Source organism: Pithys albifrons, chromosome 7, assembly GCF_047495875.1.
Source record: "Pithys albifrons albifrons isolate INPA30051 chromosome 7, PitAlb_v1, whole genome shotgun sequence".
NCBI lineage: Eukaryota > Metazoa > Chordata > Aves > Passeriformes > Thamnophilidae > Pithys > Pithys albifrons.
The window spans coordinates 40,657,105-40,670,785 of NC_092464.1; positions in this window are offsets into that span (position 1 = coordinate 40,657,105).

Below are 13,681 nucleotides of genomic sequence, written 5' to 3' on the forward strand. Positions count from 1 at the left end.
TAGTGGGGTGACCACAGGGATGGTTTCTGTGAGAAGCTGCTGGGGGCTTTCCTCCTATCCAAAAGAGCCAAAGCCAGCCAGCTCCAAGATGGATCTGCCACTGCCCAAGGCTGAGCCCATCATCTGGAACAACAGATTTAAGAAGGGGAAAAAATTGCTGTGAAAAGGCAGCCAGAGAGAGGAATGAGAATGTCTGAGAGAAGCAACTGCAGACACTCAGGTCAGTGAAGGAGCAGGGGGAGAAGGAGGAGTTCCAGGCACTGTTGCGGAGATTCTTCTGCAGCCCGCGGTGAAGCCCATGGGGAGGCAGCTGTGCCCGTGCAGGCTGAGGTTGCAGCAGAGATCCACATGCAGCCTGAGGAAGACCCCATGCCAGAGCAGGTGGAAGGAGGCTGTGACTGTGGAAATCTGTGTTGGAGAGGGTTCCTGGTAGGACCTATGGAAAGAGGAGCCCATGCTGGAGCAGTTTTGCTCTCAGGACTTGTGACCCTGTGGAGAATGCACACTGGAGCAGTCTGTGCCTGGAGAACTGCAACCCATGAAAGGGAAACACAGAATAATAGTTTCTGAAGAATGGCAGCTAGTGGGAAGGACTCACATTTGAGAAGTTTGTGGAGACTGTCATGGGAGGAACCCCGTGCTGGAGCAGGGAAAGAGTGGGAGGAGTCCTCTTTCTGGGAAGGAAGGAGTGGCAGAAATAATGTATGTTAAACTGACTGCAAACTCCACTCCCTGTCCCCGTGCCCCTAGGGGAGAAGTGAGGAGGTAGAGAAAAGCAGGAGTAAAGCCAAGCCTAGAAAGAAAAGAAGAGTGGAGGAACGTGTTTTAACGTTTGGGTTTATTTCTCATTACTCCGATCTGATTGGTAATAAATTAAACTCAGAGAAAGAAATCCCTGGGTCAACTCTATTTTGCCAATGACAGTAATTGCAGAGTGACCTGCCTGTCCTTATCTCTACCCATGAGCCTTTTGTCACATTTTTTCCCCTGTCCAGCTGAGGAGAGGAGTGACAGAGCAGCTTGGTGGGCACCTCGCATCAAGCTAAGGTCAACCCACCACAAAAGGCCATCTGTCCTTTTATCTCTCTGATAAGCATGTGAGTGGTTCCTTCAGGAAAGACAGCCTGTTGTCACTGATCTTTAGAGCCTCCAACAGATTATTAAATGTTCAGGTGTAAAGTGTAGACAGATAGGCCCTCAAGCAGAGCTGAGAATTTAAATGGTTTCCGTCTGTCTTAGATTGGTTGAAGTAATTTTTATATGTGCTTGGAGACAAGCTGAACCTTTGGCCTTTATTCTGGACTGGAATGTGCCAGGTGCCTGATACGACTTTTGCTTAATTTTACCAACTCATTCATGTTTTTCTTAACACACCCATTTACATTATTCTCAGACATTTCAGTTCTTTATCTCAATAAAGGAGTTACTGTGCTCTCGTCTGTGGTTGAAACACATCTCACAGTTAAGGTTGTGAGTCATCCTGCACTGCCACTCTGCAAGAGAAGCAAGATTGCACCTGAGATTAATAGTGCTATTGACTTTTTTCATAGACTTTTTCTCATACCTGTCTGAGAAGGTGATTACCTATAGAACTGATGGGCAGCAAAATTAACTCCAAATGGGTACTACACATTAAGTCAGAAGAGCATTCCTCCAAAAGTCCTCAGAACCATCTGCTAGTGAGAATTCCAAGATAACATGCTTCAGGACTTTATTTCAATTTTCACATCCCTCTGTTCTGATCATTAGACACATCTGATCTTCCTGTTGGAGAGGCTATCCCTGACTGAGAGGGGCTGGGTGGGAGATGCAGCTTTAAGTGTTTCAGAACTGACCCCTCTTCTGTCCTCCCCTCAAAACTGAGCAAAAGGTGTGTCTTTCAGCAGCAGGCACAAATAAGAGAACTGTATTTTAATGAACATAAAGGAATATGTAGGTATTTTCATTCTGGTAGCACTTTGGGACTGGTGTCTGCCTTCTCTTGTGCATCTGATGCCAGCTTTGCTGAGGGTGTGTAAAACCCTACCAGCAGGTCTCAACTGCAAGTTTCAAGATTTTGCAAGTGCTGGTGAGATTGTGGTGTTACACTAGGCTTGCTGTTCAGGACGTACATTGATCTACCTGTAGACAAAATAGGACCTAATGAAAAGGAAGTACTCACAGTTCCGACTGTCAAATGTTAAGTGGATGGAAACTTGATTGTGAATGGTTTTGTGTTGGATTTATTTTTGTGAATTTCTGTCAATTCCAGTGTTAATCAGACAGATACACTGTGAATCATAGTATATCATAGCGGCTTCTATAGAGGTCTGACAGCAGTGGTATTGACTTTTTCCCACCTCTCTTAGCAATACCTCCTTTCCATGTGGCTAATTCAGAAAAGCTTGACTGATGCTTATCTTTACATCATGTCTTAATTCATACAACACTGAGTATAACTGACTTTGTACGGAAGTCAAGATGCTATCTGGAAATGTGTATGCTGTACAACATTATGCTTGGGAGAAAATACTTTTTTTGTAGCAGAGCAATGTAGTCCCCCTTTGCTATCTATCTGGCCACATTATTTACTGTGTAGATATTTCTGGTTTCTCTGCATCTCTTAGGTGGGTATTTCTGTCTTCTCTCTGAACTTGCCTTATGCCTTGACAAGGAGTCTTCTGAAAGCTCTTGGTACTTCGGTCCTTTTCATCTTGTTGCTGAAAATTATATATTTCCTTCTGAAATGTCCAGAATGCTCCTGTTAATGTTGCTGAAGACTGCATTTTTATTACTTAAAAAATAATAGAAAGAAGGAAATAGGAGAGTTTAATCCTTACTTTGTTATATTCCACAGGAATATATTTTGTTCTCATCTACGAAAAGCATACTTGCAAATTTTTTATTTTATTAATATTATGTTCTTTCCAAGATTATTATTTGCTTTAAAAAATGATTAATATGATTTGCAACACTACTGAGCTCCTGTCACTTTTTTTTTTTTTTAAGCTGTTAGACCAATAGAGACATTGGGAAAAGAAAACCTTAAACAAGGAATAGAAAAGTTTTGCAGGACTTTCTAATGGAATGAACTCTTTTGTGGTTATTGTGAGTGAATAAAAGAGGAGAAATTTGACAAAGCCAGACAACTTAGCAGGTTCAGGAGAAAACACATCCCTAGAATGATCATCATGAGTTAAGCTCATGTAGTATTGGTTGTCCCTAAAAGGCAAGTGTCTGCTTTTCCCAAAGGAGTGTTCACCACTTAAAATATGGAATGTTCAGAGCAAGTGAGGTTGGTTGCAAAAATCCAGCTATTTTTCCACTTGCATGTTTCACTAACGTCCTTAGGTTGCAAATAGATTTTTTGAAAAAAGAAATATGCCTTTCTTCTGGCATCTTTACTCAGGGAGATCTCACATCTGAGTATACACTAGGTTTGATTATATGCTTAATTTATTGTTCGGACTATACAAAATAAAGTTCAGTCATTCATTCCATTAATTTATATTTGCATCACTTATTTTAAATAAATTGCACCAACCTGTAAGGAAAGACAGTTTACTTTTAGCTAGAAATGTTGGAAATGCAGAGACTGAAATGGAGCTGAGGAATAGAGACAACTTATTTTGCTACAAAACTTTCTGTTCTTCTGCTCTCAGGACAGAAGTGTATCAATATGCAAATTAAATAAAAATTTGTCTGTTAATGTTTTTACATGGAAGTAGATTTATGTAAATGAGTGTAAGTAGATAAAATATTGTGTTTAAACACCTGCTACTTTATTTATATTTTATTCAGAAAATATTGGGTTTTTTCTCATTTAATGTTTCTGATTAGAGGAGTGATTCTTTTTAGATTAATCAGAAATTTTCACTTGACTAAATATCTTGGTGAACATGTTATCTACCATGCATTGAAATTCAATATTAACTATAGGATCACAATTTACCTTTAAAATGAAATAATCAATCACTTTACAGACCTAAAAGTGAAAGTATCTGTAGGAGTTGAAAGCTTGTACTATAGGTGTGACAAATTCTACATACCTCATTCTTGTAAGGATCTCAAAATAAAATTATTAGCATTGCTTTTGCCTCGCTAAGCTGAATTGGTCTTAAAGCTGCACAAAACAAAAATAAGGGTTTAGGAGGAAGTTGTATTCCAGCAGGGTTTTCAAATAGACAGGTTTTGTTTCCCAGGTCTTTAAGATTTCATGGATCCTTGTGTCTTCTAGAACCACACAGTGTGCGTGTGCTGTAACTCCGATCCAATTCCATTCACAGCTGAGGGAGCATTATTCAGGTGGTCTGTGATTACTGGATTCAGATTAGGCTCAAAATTTAGTCTTCCTCAAAAAAAACCAACAAAACCCAAACAACCCTCCCCCCAAAACGCAAAACCAAAAAGAACCCTCCAAATTTAGTTTTTCTCCATCACTGAGGTAATGTTTACCAGTGTTAATGAAAGCATGTCTGTTTTAGTGGTAGAACAGCGTTTGAAACAACTAGTTTTTTCTTTTCTAGAACTTGACACTAAAACTTGACATCTAACAGGACCTCATAATAAACTCACATTGTATATTTTATAAAAATAACCATGTCTATATAGAGGGACTGTAATTAGGGTATACTCCTGATTTTATTTCGCCTGCCGCCGCTGATTTTCATATCGAAAGGAAAACGAAAGGTGCTCTGAAGCGCTGGTTTTCAATGCAATTATACGGTCTGACCACTGGATGTCAGACCCCATCTGCGAATGCGTCACTCAGCTCAACACCACAGACTTCTCCATCACCTGTTTGTAAAGATCATCATCCACCACCACCGGCCGCTCCCAATATTGTGGCTGGAAAGCTTTTTTAAATGGCAATGATTTCTTCCTTCAGCTACCTTTATCATTTGCTCTTCATTTGCTCACCTGGAAGTCAAATTACTTCCGTTCTCTGAAATAGCATTCATGTGGACTTTCTTCACAGCTTTATTATTGTGCTTTTCTCCTTTAAGTAAGAGCTTTCGGTTTTGTTGTTGCTGCAGATCAGTATTTTTGTGAGGACATAGTAAAAAATGAAATAATAAAAAATACCTCACCACAAATTCTGGGAGTGTCTGGATTCTCTTTTAGTTGTGCCAGAACTCAAAAAGTGCTGTTACCTTACTAATATTCCTGCCTAGTAAGTTGGTTCTTCAGGGGTCTTTCACCAGTCTTCAGGCCAGGAATCTGTTTCTGGACACAGAATTCTATTTCTAAACAATTACTGTTGTAAAAACATGTGATCCACCTCCTCCAGTGGTTCTTTCCTACTGTCAGTTTATTTTGTCACTTTTTAAAAGTGTAGGCTCTTTCATACTTGGTACTCCAATATATTGCTATTCTGTGGCTTGGTGAGTGTTGTTGTTTTTTTTTTTTTATGTTGAGTATTACTGTTTTTTGTTTGGTTGGTTTCTTTTCTTTCCTCATATTGTGTAATAATATATGAACTTTTTTGTCCTTATTCCAAAAATCTTCACTTTTCCTGTCTTCATAGTCTTCCTCCTAATGGCTTGACATGTTCTCTTTCTGAAAGAAGGGTTGAGTAAGTGGTGAAATTATTGTACACAAGACAAAATTACAAGACTACTTCAAGCAAGTAAGACTCTTTGTTCACCTTTCCTTCTCTGATCAGTCATTACAGAATGTCCAGCAAAGAGTATGTGAAGGAGGTGCCGACAAGCAGCAGTGGCCCTCTGGGGTGCTGTCCCAGCCTCCCACAGTTTGTAGCTCTAGGCCCTTTCTTTACACACAAAAGTGTCCGTGGTTTGTTATTTTCTTTTCCAAAAGTTGTTCAGTTGCTTTTGGACCCATAAAAACTTTCATGTGATGTGGCAAGGAGTTCCTCAGTGTAACTACATATTCTATGAAGTATCTTCTCTTGTTAGTTTAGAGCCCATAGTGCACAAAAGTTTTTCTCATGCTAAAATAAAAAGTGGAAATAATTCCCTATTCACTTTCTCTAATGCCAGCCAAGAGGTAGATCTCCATTTTACCAGCCTGCCAGCCATTCCTGTTCTAAGGTAAAGAATTTAACCTTACATCATGGTACTTGAAAGGTATTATATACCTTGATTCCTTGTTCCGTCTCCCTTTTTTGTTCTCTTGTTCTTGTGATTATGAAATAAAAATGTATGCAGCCTATAAGATTTGGGAGCTTTGTGGAATCACACAGTGGCATGGTGGTGTTTGTTCCAACTTAGTAATTCCTAATAATTTTTTCATTGCTGCTGAACACTGAACCAATATTTTCATAGAGCTGTCATAAAATCAAGTGTCAAATGTCAATTCAGAGCTTGTCGTATTTGTAAAGTTAAGAAGTCTTTCACATATTCATCACTTTTGTGTTTTAATGTGTGCTTTATTTCATCTGCCATTTCATTGCCCAGCCAGGACTAGAAAGTTGTTTGGGGTTTTTGTTATTTTTTTGTTTCGTTTGTTTTTATCAGCTCCTTGTCCCTGTGACTTTCATCTTTCCAGAAGAAGTTATTATCAACATTGGAGCATACTCAGAGATTCCTCTTGGTATTTACCCACTTTTTCAGATAATATGTGAATATGTTACACCATATGAGATTCCATTAATAAAATGCCATTACTAAGAAAATAAATCAAAGATCCTTTCACCCATTTTCATTTTGTTTTGCCATTGGCTTAGTCATTTGAGGATCCATATATTTGGGCCTTCTTACTTGTCTTAAGAGCCTCTAAATGCCTTTCCGGAATTCAAGGTTATCTTAACCTGATTTCTTTGAGATACTTGTAGGCTTCTTCACGGAGTTTGAGTGGAAGTATTAATCCTTACATCTATATTCATTCTCTATGATAAAATGTGATTCACTAATCCCAGCAGCTGAAGGATCTTTGAAGAACAGTGGTTTATCAAACCAGTTTGTCTGCAGCACTGCAGAGATCCATTTTCTCCACACTAGAACCAGCATTCCAGCACTGTATCCCAAACTCATCTAGTACAGCCTTTACACTATAATTGTCTATGTTTCCTTAGCCATGGCATTATCTATCACAGTTGCACAACTTCAGTGTTAAGAAAAAGCCATAGAATAAGAAGATTAGGGGAAGTGGTTTTGGAAGGAAAAGTGACACCAGTACACGATAATGTTATGCTGTGTGCTACCAACCTCTGGTTTTAAAATTTCAACCTTCTGCATGGTGGACAACTGGCAATCAGAAAATAATCTGAATAAAAACGTAAGTATTTTTTCTTGAAGATAGATAGGTGGGGATCTTTCTGTTTGTTTCTTTTTATGTGTGTTTTTTGTATGGTTGGTTTGTTGATTTGTTGTTTGTTTGTTTTTCCTTTGGTACCTTCTTTGATCTCTGTGCTCTTGAACTCTTTTTTTTTCCTAGGATTTTTTTGGGGGTAACAGTTCACCTATTGAATTCCTGAAAGCATATTTAACATCAACCTGTGTGTACCTTTTTATTTCCCCAAAGCTTTAAAAATATCAAACTTCAAAAACCATGTCTTCATTAATACCTACATTATTCTCTCTGACTGCAGTGCTAACAGAATTGAAGTATCAGTTTCATTATCTGTGGTGGACTCTCACAGAATATTCTTCTAGTTTATTTTCCTGGAAAACTTGGTGAGTTATCCAAATATTATCTACATATCTAATTGGTGCACCTTCATTTGTAGTTCTGTCTGAAGCTCCTGCCCTGTGTTAGAATTTTTCTAAGTACTATTGCCTTAATTGCAGAAGCACAAATTTAAATATGTAGAGTAGCCATAAGAGAATTCATCTCTCTTCTTCAGTAGCCAGTACCCGAATAAGATAGTCTGCTTAAATGTTATGCTTTGTCTTTTGTTTGGTACTTTGTCCTGTGTTTAACTAGAGAACAACTTATACCTCCTTATGTTCTGTGCAGCATTTCTCACTGTTACCATAAAATGTACAGAGGTCTTTGAAGGAACATGGTTTCCTTGTTAATAATGGTGGTTCTCTAAGAATGATCACCCTACACACAAACTTTCTGCCACTGCACCTTCTGCATCAAAGTTGAAGAGACTTAACTCAGTTTGTGGCCAGTTCACTCTGAGATACCCCCAAGTCATTGTTTGTGAATGTTTCCAAGAACAATGCCATGAGAGGACAAATTCCTGTCCTTCCCTTATCCTTGCTCTAGCATTTCTTCAATGGTAAACGAAAAAAATTAAAATTAAACTTGCAAAAAATGAGTTTCCACTTGATTTTGCCAGTTTACAATATACTTATATTTGGAAAAAGTATTGAAGGCAAGCACCAGCTTCAAATGCTCATTTCAGTGACCTCAAGATTTGTTAAGGATTTTTTAAGCTTATCATCAAAGACCACTAATTCTACAAACAAGAATACACAGAGGTAACCCTTAATGGTAAATTTTCTCCAACAGGATATGATCAAGAATTTTAGTCTCCCATTGACTGAGTCTCTCTAGTTTCAAAAGTCTCTTAAGGTGCAGATTTATAATTCACTGGCAGGCTGCAGTTCATTAAAAGCTTCACCCTAAAGAGTGGTATGGAGCAGGAGACAGATTTTGTTCAGCAGCCTGAGGGGAAAGGTCTGGGACAACAGCAAACCATCAAAGCTTAGTCTGATAGTGCTACTCTCAGAAGGCTTTAATGGAACTTGCATTAGTATCCGGCAACTGTGGATCTGGTTCAGTGTGATTGAACTATGTTCCAGTCAGGGTGAATGTCATGTTGAATAGAAACTGTCAAGTTACAATGCCATCCAAAAAATTCAAAGTACAAGAATCCTTATTTTTGTAGTAGCCTTTTCACTTCATATGAGTTTAGTCTCTTCAGATGGAAGTTGTGGTACACCTATGAATATGTTGAAGATTAACTGTGCTTTCAGATGTGAAAATTTGCTAAGTTTAGAAGCCAAAAACTTACAGGCATTCACTTTCTTTTCCTGTCAAAAAGTGGAAAGCATGATCCCCCCCAAAAAAGAAATTTTATGGAAGATTTTTCAGTCAAGTTACTAAGTTTCACTTCAGTGCTCTTTTATCAATAGAATTTCAGATAGTCTTCTTTAAAGCAGAAATCTCAAAAGGACATGAGATTTGAACAGAAGCCATAGAGTGGATTATGCAGCTATAGGTCTTTTATTTCTGTGTGTCAGTTACAAGTATAGATTTTATTGTTTTGTTATTAATATAATCTGTTATATTGAAGGCTTTAGTCTTAAAACACAATAGTATTGGGACTGATATCAAATTTAGAAATAGTTAATAAAAAGATTAATTTTAAATTATATTATCTTTTACATTTTTCAGATTCAGAGTCACTAGTTTTCATAAGTAACATCTTATTAATTTAGAAACTGCAGGAAAATAATCTGCAGTTTAGCTTAGGAAATTTCATAGCATGCAAGTTACCCTACCTGCTTAAACTTTATCCTTAGTCAGAGGCCTAATGGTTACAATCTGAATCACATTATGCGAGTTGAACACTGTTCATGGTGGAAGAGAAGGATCTACACTGGATTTCCTACAGATGCCCAGAGAGTATTCATGTTTCAGTAACTATGTAGAAAATTACAGCAGTGTTCAACTCTGTTTTGATGCTGTTTTCAAGTAACAGCTTCTAAGCATGCTTAATATTTGTGGAAGTCTCATTTCTGGATTCATACTGTGAACTTCAACAAAATATCAAACAACTGTCATCTGTAGGTAGGTACTATAAATAGGCAACTGGGCTCAGTGATTGCTGCTAGAGTAAAATCAAGGCTGGAAAAAACATTAGGTGAGCCAAAGGTGAAATAAAAATTAGGAGTAGCACGAAGAATCTTAAAAAAAAAAAGAAAAAAAAAAGTAAAATCATACTCAGGAGTCAGACTTGGAATCGAAAAGCCACAGAATCAAAATATATACTAAATAGAAGGAAAAGGTGAGAGTTTACTTCAGGAAGCAGTTAAGCTGGCAGGCAGACTAGTCAGGAGCGCAAAGCAGAAGCAGGCAGTTAACTGGGTCTGAGAAGCAGCCATAGGAATGTAGTTGTGACTGACCACAAATGAGTGAGAGCTCACTTGGATGGCATTTCAGGGTTTGATGGAGCCAACAGTCAGACACACAAGCCAGTCCTTAACTGTTCAAACTGTTCAGACTTACTAGATTTCAGTGGGGAAATGCCTCTCCCTTCTGTAGAATTCCAGATTAACAGGTATCACCACCAACCTGACCTCTTTGTTGCTGTTGTTTATTCTCCATGTGGTTGCTTTGCTTATACGTGCTTCAGTGGTAGTTTCTTCAACTAGTCTGCCTTTAAAGGAGGGAAAAACCCCAAAGCAACACTGGAAATTTCAATAACATTGAAAGCAAAATATATCTGTTATCTTCCTGTTCTATGTCTTTGTTGCAACAATTCCTTGTCCTGTTATTTAAGAAAAAACAAAGGTATAGCAATACTCATTTAACAGTGCGATAGCTTTGTGAAGAAACTCCTGGAAAATTCTTTTACTTGTCATAGGGCTTGCAGAATAATGATAGAAACATTTTCTTTTTTAACAGTGGCTATAAGAAAACAATGGGAAGGATTTGAATTTTATATAACTCTAATAATTTGGTTAGTGATCATCTAGACCAGTGGTCTTCAAAGTGCAGAGTACACAAGTCAGGAGTATAAAAGATTCACTGCCATGTGGAGAAAACAATATTAACACTTGTAGTTATTTTCTATTAAAAAGAATTGCACTAATATACTAGTATATATAATGCTAATGGTATATTGAATATTAATAGTGTACTAGTATATATTAGTTGTACTAATACCCAAATTGAAGCTGGTGCCCTCAGGCAGTCAGTATGCCAGGTGGTCATAGCAGGTGTAGTACACGAGGTATCCTGGGGGAGGACTGGGTGTTCCACAATGCAGAGGTATTGGCAGTGGCACCCTCACTTACTTGTTTTCAGTGTATTGTCCATATTGTCATTTGCATGTGCCTGCTTAAGTGGATTTACAGATTGTATTGTGTAGTGTTGATTACATTAACCCTCACAAAATGGACAAGTGGCTTAAAAAGATTCCTGCAAAGAAACTGTGATTGAAGATAATACTGAGCACAAGCAAGGAACAAGAAAATGGTAGCATGAGAGTGCTTTGTCAGCCACATGACATCAAAACCAATAGTGAGATGGCTGGATCTGACAAAAACATTAAAAATTACCAAGGCTAAAATATACTATGAGAAAAGGCTGAGAGTATTGTGTTTGTTCAGCCTGGAAAAGAAAAGACTTTGGGGTGACCCAGTTGTGGCCCTCCACTGCCTGAAGGAAGCCTATAGGAGAGATGGAGAGGGAGTTGTTACTGTAGTGACAGGACAAGGAGGAACAGCATCAAACTGAAAGAGAGTAGGTTTAGATTAGATATTAGGAAAACATTCTTCACTGTGAGGGTGGTGAGGCACTGGAATGGTTTGCTCAGAGAGGTTGTGGCTGCCCCATCCCTGGAAGTGTTAAAGGCTGGACTGGATGGAGCTCTGAGAAACCTGACCTAGTGAAAGGTGTCCCTGCACACAGCACGGGTCAGAACTAGATTATCTTTAACCCCCATCCAACCTAGACCATTCTATGAGTCCATGATTCTAAGATTCTATGAATTTACATTCACTGTTGTTAATGAAGTTCACTGTAAGTATGTCTTGAGATATTAGTTCATGACAGTAGGAAGCAATTATGATTAGCAAGATGTTTAGGAACTAAGCATGCAGAACATGAAGACAGACCTTCACAAATTTTTTTTTTCAGTGACATTTCAAGTTGTGGTTCTCAATCCAGTACTTTGTATAACTTAATGATAAAACTCTAAACATTTCATAGGCAATAGCAAAAGACCACATACCACTGGGGAAACAGTTGTTATTTCTGGCATGGTAAATATTGCTGAAATAGTGCAGGCAAAACCTAGATGGCAACAAACTGAAATGCACTTCTTTGTCAGTAAATACTGTTGGAAGATGCACAGAAGACACTGCTGGAGATTTGAAGAAACAAGTATTACTACAAACACTGTTTTAAATGTACTGGAGAAGATCTAGTCTTAACAGGAAATGCCTTTTTTACTAAAACCAACATTTTATGAAACAACTGTAACCACTTATGGAGTGGCTGCTTTGACTGGAATAAAGAAGGGATTCCAGACTCAGGTTACTGCACGTGAAACCCCTCCACTGCATCACAGACCAGCTATTGCAGCAAGGTAGTTGGAGCCAGGAGTGCACAAAAGGCTACAGGATGACACTGGTGTGATAACTTCACAAAAACAAGCTCTTGAAACATTAGCATCATTAGCAGAGTTTGCAATGAGATTGGGAGGGCCCATGAAAATCTCTGGCAATATCCGGAGGTTCTCTGGATATCCTTTGGCAAAGTACTTAAAAGAGTTGTCAAACTTGACACATTTTTCTTCTACAAAAAGACAAGTGTTCCAAATTTGCTGACCTTTTTGGTGATGACAAGTGATTTTGGGTAGTTTGCTGCCTAGCAGGAATTTCCAAAACCTAAACATACTTAATGTGTCCCTTTAAGGTGAGGGTGACATTTTTACAGTGAGCGTGACACACAAAAATATTTTTTGTTTTATGTTATTTATTAACAGTATGTTTTTTATTCAGTAAAAATAAAAGCAATAGAGACCACTGATCTACATATCTAAAAAGGAATCCATTTGAAAACCATGCTGAAATTTTATTATGCTGTTTTTTATTGTGACATAATGCATCAATTACAACAGCCGTATTAATATTTCAACGTAAGGAGTACATTTATCTTATGAACAACCAGTATAACATAATATATTTTGCTTCTCAGATGTATTTGACTTCTGCATTGGTTTTGAAATGTTTTTTGGCAGTACTAGGGGATCAAGAAGGTGGTAATGAGGCAGTATTGCTCAAATGAAGAGTGAGACCTCTTATAAAATTTGTGTTTAAATAAAATATTCTAATGTTCTGATGAAAAATGGTGATAAGCATGGTATTAGGTTCATAGTTTTTACTTGTCTTATCCATGTTTTTTTGCTGTCAACCACTTTTAGGCTTTGAGCTTTTAAAGTACTTTGGAAAAACAACTGGAAATCCACCCCTCCCACTTCCCCACCCCACTCAACAAATCTGGTATTCTTTAGGCCAGAATAGAATTTAACTTTTTTTTTTAGGCATACCTAGAAGATTGTAATGATAAAAGGTACGATAAAAGCAATTGCATTTGTAAATACTATCTGAGTTTTAAATGTCTTTCATATTACTGTTTTGCATGTGTTTTCCATATTTTTCACATGCTCTTTTATGTGTATTATTCTATTTATAAGTAGATATTTCATTTGTACCAGTGTAGAACAGCACAAAGAGAACATTATCAGGTGAGGGGGAACAAAGCATTATCAAGTGTAAAATCTGAAATCATGGTAGTAATTTTTGATGTTAGACATTGTTCAGGCTTATGTGGTTACATATGAATGTTATTTAACAAGTGGCATGTAAAATAGTCTGTGTCATTATGCCCAGCACAGTAATTCAGCCAACCCTTAAAATGTGTATCTCGGTTAATTAATTTTGTTAAAATTTCTTTAAAATGATAACAACATATGTTTCTACTATCCAATAATCAGTCTTTATCAATTGTTAGAAAAGAAATTCCCAAAGTCAGTCTTTTATTGCAAAGAAAGTGA